Raw genomic sequence first — 9161 nt, forward strand, 5'->3', positions numbered from 1 at the left:
GACAAGTTTCCCTTAAGTGGATCACCCAAGGTTTATCGAACTCGGGGAGGAAGAGGTCAAAGATATCCCTCTCATGCAACCACTGCAACCACAAAGCAAGAAGTCTCTTGTGTCCCCAACACACCTAATAGGTGCACTAGTTCGGCGAAGAGATAGTGAAATACGGGTGGTATGAATAAGTAGTAGCAACGGCACCGAGAAAAGTGCTTTGCCCGGGACGATAAACAAGCAGTAGTAACGCAGCGATAGTAACTTGCGATAAAACGGTAAACAAGCAGCGATAGCGATATTTAGGAACAAGGCCTAGGGATTAGACTTTCACTAGTGGACACTCTCAACATTGATCACATAACGAGAATAGATAAATGCATACTCTACACTCTTGTTGGATGATGAACACATTGCGTAGGATTACACGAACCCTCAATGCCGGAGTTAACAAGCTCCACAATAATGCTCATATTTTAGTAACCTTTAGTGTAAGATAGATCAAAAGACTAAACCAAGTACTAACATAGCATGCACACTTGTCACCTTCATGCATATGTAGGAGGAATAGATCACATCAATATTATCATAGCAATAGTTAACTTCGCAATCTACAAGAGATCATGATCATAGCATAAACCAAGTACTAACACGGTGCACACCTTGTCACCTTTGCACACGTGCGGGAGGAATAAAACTACTTTAATAACATTGCTAGAGTAGCACATAGATAAATTGTGATACAAACACATTGCAATCATAAAGAGATATAAATAAGCACCTCACTATGCCATTCAACGGTGAATAAGTATTACGTGAAATATAGCCTAAGAGACCCACACGGTGCACACACTTGTCACCTTTACACACGTGGGACAAGGAGTCTCCGGAGATCACATAAGTAAAACTCACTTGACTAGCATAATGACATCTAGATTACAAGCATCATCATATGAATCTCAATCATGTAAGGCAGCTCATGAGATTATTGTATTGAAGTACATAGGAGAGAGATGAACCACATAGCTACCGGTACGGCCCCGAGCCTCGATGGAGAACTACTCCCTCCTCATGGGAGCAGACGGCGGTGATGAAGATGGCGGTGGAGATGGCAGCGGTGTCGATGGAGAAGCCTTCGGGGGCACTTCCCCGCTCGGCGGGGTGCCGGAACGAGAGACTCTGTCCCCCGGATCTCGGCTTCGCGATGGCGGCGGCTGCGGAAGGTTTTCCGTATCGTGGTTTTTCGCCTCGGGGTTTTCGCGACGGAGGCTTTATATAGGCGAAGAGGCGGCGCGGGAGGGTCGAAGGGGTGGCCACACCATATGGCGGCGCGGCCGGGGCACGGGCCGCGCCGGCCTATGGTGCCGGGGGCCCGGTGCCCCCTCTCGGTCCTTCCGGGTGTTCGGATGCTTCCGGTGAAAATAGGAACCTCGGGTCTTGATTTCGTCCGATTCCGAGAATATTTCGTTACTAGGATTTACGAAACCAAAAACAGCGAAAACGAGGAGCGGCACTTCGGCATCTTGTTAATAGGTTAGTTCCGAGAAAATGCACGAATATGACATAAAGTGTGCATAAAACATGTAGGTATCATCAATAATATGGCATAGAACATAAGAAATTATCGATACGTCGGAGACGTATCAAGCATCCCCAAGCTTAGTTACTGCTCGTCCCGAGCGAGTAAAACGATAACAAAGATAATTTACGAAGTGATATGCCATCATAACCTTGATCATACTATTTGTAAACATATGTAGTGAATGCAGCGATCAAAACAATGGTAATGACATGAGTAAACAAGTGAATCATAAAGCAAAGACTTTTCATGAATAGTACTTCAAGACAAGCATTAATAAGTCTTGCATAAGAGTTAACTCATAAAGCAATAAATCAAAGTAAAGGCATTGAAGCAACACAAAGGAAGATTAAGTTTCAGCGGTTGCTTTCAACTTGTAACATGTATATCTCATGGATAATTGTCAACATAGAGTAATATAACAAGTGCAATATGCAAGTATGTAGGAATCAATGCACGGTTCACACAAGTGTTTGCTTCTTGAGGTGGAGAGAGATAGGTGAGCTGACTCAACATAAAAGTAAAAGAGAATGGTCCTTCAAAGAGGAAAGCATCGATTGCTATATTTGTGCTAGAGCTTTTATTTTGAAAACATGAAACAATTTTGTCAACGGTAGTAATAAAGCATATGAGTTATGTAAATTATATCTTACAAGTTGCAAGCCTCATGCATAGTATACTAATAGTGCCCGCACCTTGTCCTAATTAACTTGGACTACCGGATCTTTGCAATGCACATGTTTTGACCAAGTGTCACAATGGGGTACCTCCATGCCGCCTGTACAAAGGTCTAAGGAGAAAGCTCGCATTTTGGATTTCTCGCTTTTGATTATTCTCAACTTAGACATCCATACCGGGACAACATGGACAACAGATAATGGACTCCTCTTTAATGCATAAGCATGTGGCAACAATTATTATTCTCATATGAGATTGAGGATATATGTCCAAGACTGAAACTTCCACCATGAATCATGGCTTTAGTTAGCGGCCAAAGTTCTTCTCTAACAATATGCATGCTCCAACCATAAAGGTGGTAGATCTCTCTTACTTCAGACAAGACGGACATGCATAGCAACTCACATGATATTCAACAAAGAATAGTTGATGGCGTCCCCGAAGCATGGTTATCGCACAACAAGCAACTTAATAAGAGATAAAGTGCATAAGTACATATTCAATACCACAATAGTTTTTAAGCTATTTGTCCCATGAGCTATATATTGCAAAGGTGAATGATGGAATTTTAAAGGTAGCACTCAAACAATTTACTTTGGAATGGCGGATAAATACCATGTAGTAGGTAGGTATGGTGGACACAAATGGCATAGTGGTTGGCTCAAGTATTTTGGATGCATGAGAAGTATTCCCTCTCGATACAAGGTTTAGGCTAGCAAGGTTATTTGAAACAAACACAAGGATGAACCGGTGCAGCAAAACTCACATAAAAGACATATTGTAAACATTATAAGACTCTACACTGTCTTCCTTGTTGTTCAAAACTCAATACTAGAAATTATCTAGACTTTAGAGAGACCAATTATGCAAACCAAATTTTAGCAAGCTCTATGTATTTCTTCATTAATGGGTGCAAAGTATATGATGCAAGAGCTTAAACATGAGCACAACAATTGCCAAGTATCAAATTATCCAAGACATTATAGCAATTTACTACATGTATCATTTTCCAATTCCAACCTAATAACAAATTAACGAAGAAGTTTCACCCTTCGCCATGAACATAAAAAGCTAAGAACACATGTGTTCATACGAACCAGCGGAGCGTGTCTCTCTCCCACACAAGCATTTATTCAAACAAAAACAAAAACAAGAAACATACGGACGCTCCAAGTAAAGTACATAAGATGTGGTCGAATAAAAATATAGTTTCGGGGGAGGAACTCTGATAATGTTGTCGATGAAGAAGGGGATGCCTTGGGCATCCCCAAGCTTAGACAGCTTGAGTCTTCTTAGAATATGCGGGGTGAACCACGGGGCATCCCCAAGCTTAGAGCTTTCACTCTTCTTGATCATAGTATATCATCCTCCTCTCTTGACCCTTGAAAACTTCCTCCACACCAAACTCGAAACAACTCATTAGAGGGTTAGTGGACAATAAAAATTAACATGTTCAGAGGTGACACAAGCATTCTTAACACTTCTGGACATTGCATAAAGCTACTGGACATTAATGGATCAAAGAAATTCATCCAACATAGCAAAAGAGGCAATGCGAAATAAAAGGCAGAATCTGTCAAAACAGAACGGTCCGTAAAGATGGATTTTATTAGGCCACCAGACTTGCTCAAATGAAAATGCTCAAATTGAATGAAAGTTGCGTACATATCCGAGGATCTTTGGCTTAATTTTCTCGAGCTACCTACAGGGAGGTAGACCCAGATTCGTGACAGACAAAGAAATACTGGAACTGCTGCGAGTAATCCAAATATAGTACTTACTTTACTATCAAAGACTTTACTTGGCACAACAAAACACAAAACTAAGATAAGGAGAGGTTGCTACAGTAGTAAACAACTTCCAAGACACAAATATAAAACAAAGTACTGTAGCAAAATAACACATGGGTTATCTCCCAAGAAGTTCTTTCTTTATAGCCATTAAGATGGGCTCGACCAGTTTTAATGATGCACTCGCAAGAAATAGTATGTGAAGCAAAAGAGAGCATCCAGAGGCAAATTCAAAACACATTTAAGTCTAACATGCTTCCTATGCATAGGAATCTTGTAAATAAACAAGTTCATGAGGAACAAAGTAACAAGCATAGGAAGATAAAACAAGTGTAGTTTCAAAAATTTCAGCACATAGAGAGGTGTTTTAGTAACATGAAAATTTCTACAACCATATTTTCCTCTCTCATAATAACTTTCAGTAGCATCATGAGCAAACTCAACAATATAACTATCACATAAAGCATTCTTATCATGAGTCTCATGCATAAAATTATTACTCTCCACATAGGCATAATCAATTTTATTAGTTGTAGTGGGAGCAAATTCAACAAAGTAGCTATCATTATTATTCTCATCGAGTGTAGGAGGCATAGTATAATCACAATAAAATTTACTCTCCATAGTAGGTGGCACCAAAAGACCACTATCATTATCATCATCAGAAATAGGAGGCAAAGTATCATCAAAGAAAATTTTCTCCTCAATGCTTGGGGGACTAAAAAGATCATGAAAACCAGCTTCCCCAAGCTTAGAACTTTCTATATCATTATTAACAATGGTGTTCAAAGCGTTCATACTAATATTACTACCAGCATGCAAATAAGATTCCATAGGTTTTTTAATTTTCGCATCAAACAATCCATGTTTTAAATCGGGAAATAGAATAAGAAGCTCATTGTTGTCCATTATGCCAAACTAGTGTAAACAAGAAACAAAAAGATGCAATTGCGGGATCTAAAGGAAATAGCTTCGAGCACAAACACAATGGCGCCGTGAAAAGTACGTTACACTGGAACCGGAGTATGAGTGCCTTTTTACCTTTCCTCCCAGGCAACGGCGCCGGAAAATAGCTTGATGTCTACGGGAGCTTCTATTCTTGTAGACGAGTGTTGGGCCTCCAAGAGCGAGAGGTTTGTAGAACAACGAGCAAGTTTCCCTTAAGTGGATTACCCAAGGTTTATCGAACTCGGGGAGGAAGAGGTCAAAGATATCCCTCTCATGCAACCACTGCAACCACAAAGCAAGAAGTCTCTTGTGTCCCCAACACACCTAATAGGTGCACTAGTTCGGCGAAGAGATAGTGAAATACGAGTGGTATGAATAAGTAGTAGCAACGACACCGAGAAAAGTGCTTTGCCCGGGACGAGTAAACAAGCGGTAGTAACGCAGCGAGTAGTAACGCGATAGAAACGAGTAAACAAGCGACGATAGCGATATTTAGGAACAAGGCCTAGGGATTAGACTTTCACTAGTGGACACTCTCAACAATGATCACATAACGGAATAGATAAATGCATACTCTACACTCTTGTTGGATGATGAACACATTGCGTAGGATTACACGAACCCTCAATGCCGGAGTTAACAAGCTCCACAATAATGCTCATATTTTAGTAACCTTTAGTGTAAGATAGATCAAAAGACTAAACCAAGTACTAACATAGCATGCACACTTGTCACCTTCATGCATATGTAGGAGGAATAGATCACATCAATATTATCATAGCAATAGTTAACTTCGCAATCTACAAGAGATCATGATCATAGCATAAACCAAGTACTAACACGGTGCACACACTCGTCACCTTTGCACACGTGCAGGAGGAATAAAACTACTTTAATAACATTGCTAGAGTAGCACATAGATAAATTGTGATACAAACACATTGCAATCATAAAGAGATATAAATAAGCACCTCACTATGCCATTCAACAGTGAATAAGTATTCGTGAAATATAGCCTAAGAGACCCACACGGTGCACACACTCGTCACCTTTACACACGTGGGACAAGGAGTCTCCGGAGATCACATAAGTAAAACTCACTTGACTAGCATAATGACATCTAGATTACAAGCATCATCATATGAATCTCAATCATGTAAGGCAGCTCATGAGATTATTGTATTGAAGTACATAGGAGAGAGATGAACCACATAGCTACCGGTACAGCCCCGAGCCTCGATGGAGAACTACTCCCTCCTCATGGGAGCAGCAGCGGTGATGAAGATGGCGGTGGAGATGGCAGCGGTGTCGATGGAGAAGCCTTCCGGGGCACTTCCCCGCTCCGGCAGGGTGCCGGAACAGAGACTCCTGTCCCCCAGATCTCGGCTTCGCGATGGCGGCGGCTCTGGAAGGTTTTCCGTATCGTGGTTTTTCGCCTTAGGGTTTTCTCGACGGAGGCTTTATATAGGTGAAGAGGCGGCGCAAGAGGGTCGAAGGGGTGGCCACACCATAAGGCGGCGCGGCCAGGGCCTGGGCCGCGCCGGCCTATGGTCCGGGGGCCCGATGCTCCCCCTCCGGTCCTTCCCGGGTGTTCCGGATGCTTCCGGTGAAAATAGGAACCTCGGTCTTGATTTCGTCCGATTCCGAGAATATTTCGTTACTAGGATTTCGAAACCAAAAACAGCGAGAAAACGGAACCGGCACTTCGGCATCTTGTTAATAGGTTAGTTCCAGAAAATGCACGAATATGACATAAAGTGTGCATAAAACATGTAGGTATCATCAATAATATGGCATAGAACATAAGAAATTATCGATACGTTGGAGACGTATCACATAGCAGTAGCTAGATGGCTGTCTTCTCCTCATTGTGCTATAATGTTAGATCTTGTGAGCTGCCTATCATGATCAAGATCATCTATTTGTAATGCTACATGTTGTGTTTGTTGGGATCCGATGAATATGGAATACTATGTCAAGTTGATTATCAATCTATCATATATGTTGTTTATGTTCTTGCATGCTCTCCATTGCTAGTAGAGGCTCTGGCCAAGTTGATACTTGTGACTCCAAGAGGGAGTATTTATGCTCGATAGTGGGTTCATGCCTCCATTGAATCTGGGACAATGACAGAAAGTTCTAAGGTTGTGGATGTGCTGTTTCCACTAGGGATAAAACATCAATGCTTTGTCTAAGGATATTTATGTTGATTACATTACGCACCATACTTAATGCAATTGTCTGTTGTTTGCAACTTAATACTGGAAGGGTTCGGATGATAACCTGAAGGTGGACTTTTTAGGCATAGATGCATGCTAGATAGCGGTCTATGTACTTTGTCGTAATGCCCTGATTAAATCGCATAGTACTCATCGTGATATATGTAGGTGCATTGTTATGCCTTCTTTATTTGTCAATTGCCCAACTGTAATTTGTTCACCCAACATGCTATTTATCTTATGGGAGAGACACCACTAGTGAACTGTGGACCCCGGTCCATTCTTTACATCTGAAATACAATCTATCGCAATACTTGTTCTTTCATCGTTCTTCGAAAACAAACATCATCTTCCACACTATACAATTAATCCTTTGTTTACGAGCAAGCCGGTGAGATTGACAACCTCAATCGTTACGTTGGGGCAAAGTACTTTGATTGTGTTGTGCATGTTCCACGTTGGCGCCGGAATCCCTGGTGTTGCGCCGCACTACACTCCGCCACCAACAACCTTCATGTGTTCCTTGACTCCTACTGGTTCGATAACCTTGATTTCTTACTGAGGGAAAACTTGCTATTGTACGCATCACACCTTCCTCTTGGGGTTCCCAACGGACGTGTGCTTTACGCGTTATCAAGCTCTTTTTCTGGCGCCGTTGCCGGGGAGATCAAGACACGCTGCAAGGGGAGTCTCCCACATCCAATCTCTTTACTTTGTTTTTGTCTTGCTTTACTTTATTTTATTTACTGCTTTGCTTGCTCTCTATATCAAAAATACAAAAAAATTAGTTGCTAGATTTACTTTATTTACTATCTTGTTCTCTATATTGAAAACACAAAAAAATTAGTTACTTGCATTTACTTTATTTAGTTTGCTTTATTTACTACTGCTAAAATGAATACTCCTGAAAATACTAAGTTGTGTGATTTCACTAGCACAAATAATAATGATTTCTTATGCACACCTATTGCTCCACCTGCTACTACAGCAGAATTTTTTGAAATTAAACCTGCTTTACTAAATCTTGTTATGAGAGAGCAATTTTCTCGGTGTTAGTTCCGATGATGCTCGCTGCCCATCTTAATAATTTTGTTGAACTTTGTGAAATGCAAAAGTATAAGGATGTAGATGGTGACATTATAAAATTAAAATTGTTTCCTTTCTCCTTAAGAGGAAGAGCTAAAGATTGGTTGCTATCTTTGCCTAAGAATAGTATTGATTCATGGACTAAGGATGCTTTTATTGGTAGATATTATCCTCCCGCTAAAATTATATCTTTGAGAAGTAGCATAATGAATTTTAAGCAATTGGATAATGAACATGTTGCTCAAGCATGGCAGAGAATGAAATCTTTGGTAAAGAATTGCCCTACCCATGGACTAACTACTTGGATGATCATCCAAACCTTCTATGCAGGATTGAACCTATTGGACTCAGCTGCTGGAGGTACCTTTATGTCCATTACTTTGGGGGCGGCAACAAATCTTCTTGATAATATGATGATCAATTACTCCGAATGGCACATTGAAAGGGCTCCACAAGGTAAGAAGGTAAATTCTGTTGAAGAAACCTCCTCCTTGAGTGATAAGATTGATGCTATTATGTCTATGCTTGTGAATGGTAGATCTAATGTTGATCCTAATAATGTTCCTTTAGCTTCATTGGTTGCCCAAGAAGAACATGTTGATGTTAACTTCATTAAAAGTAATAATTTCAACAACAATGCTTATAGGAATAACTCTGGTAACAACTATAGGCCATATCCTTCTGCTAATGGTAATGGTTATGGTAATTCTTATGGTAATTCTTACAACAATACTAGGAGTGTACCCCCTGGTCTTGAAGCCATGCTTAAAGAATTTATTAGTACACAAACTACTTTTAACAAATCTGTTGAAGAAAAGCTTGATAAAATTGATATTCTTGCTTCTAAGGTTGATAGACTTGCCTCTGATGTTG

This window comes from Lolium rigidum, chromosome 4 (assembly GCF_022539505.1).
Source record: "Lolium rigidum isolate FL_2022 chromosome 4, APGP_CSIRO_Lrig_0.1, whole genome shotgun sequence".
Classification (NCBI taxonomy): domain Eukaryota; kingdom Viridiplantae; phylum Streptophyta; class Magnoliopsida; order Poales; family Poaceae; genus Lolium; species Lolium rigidum.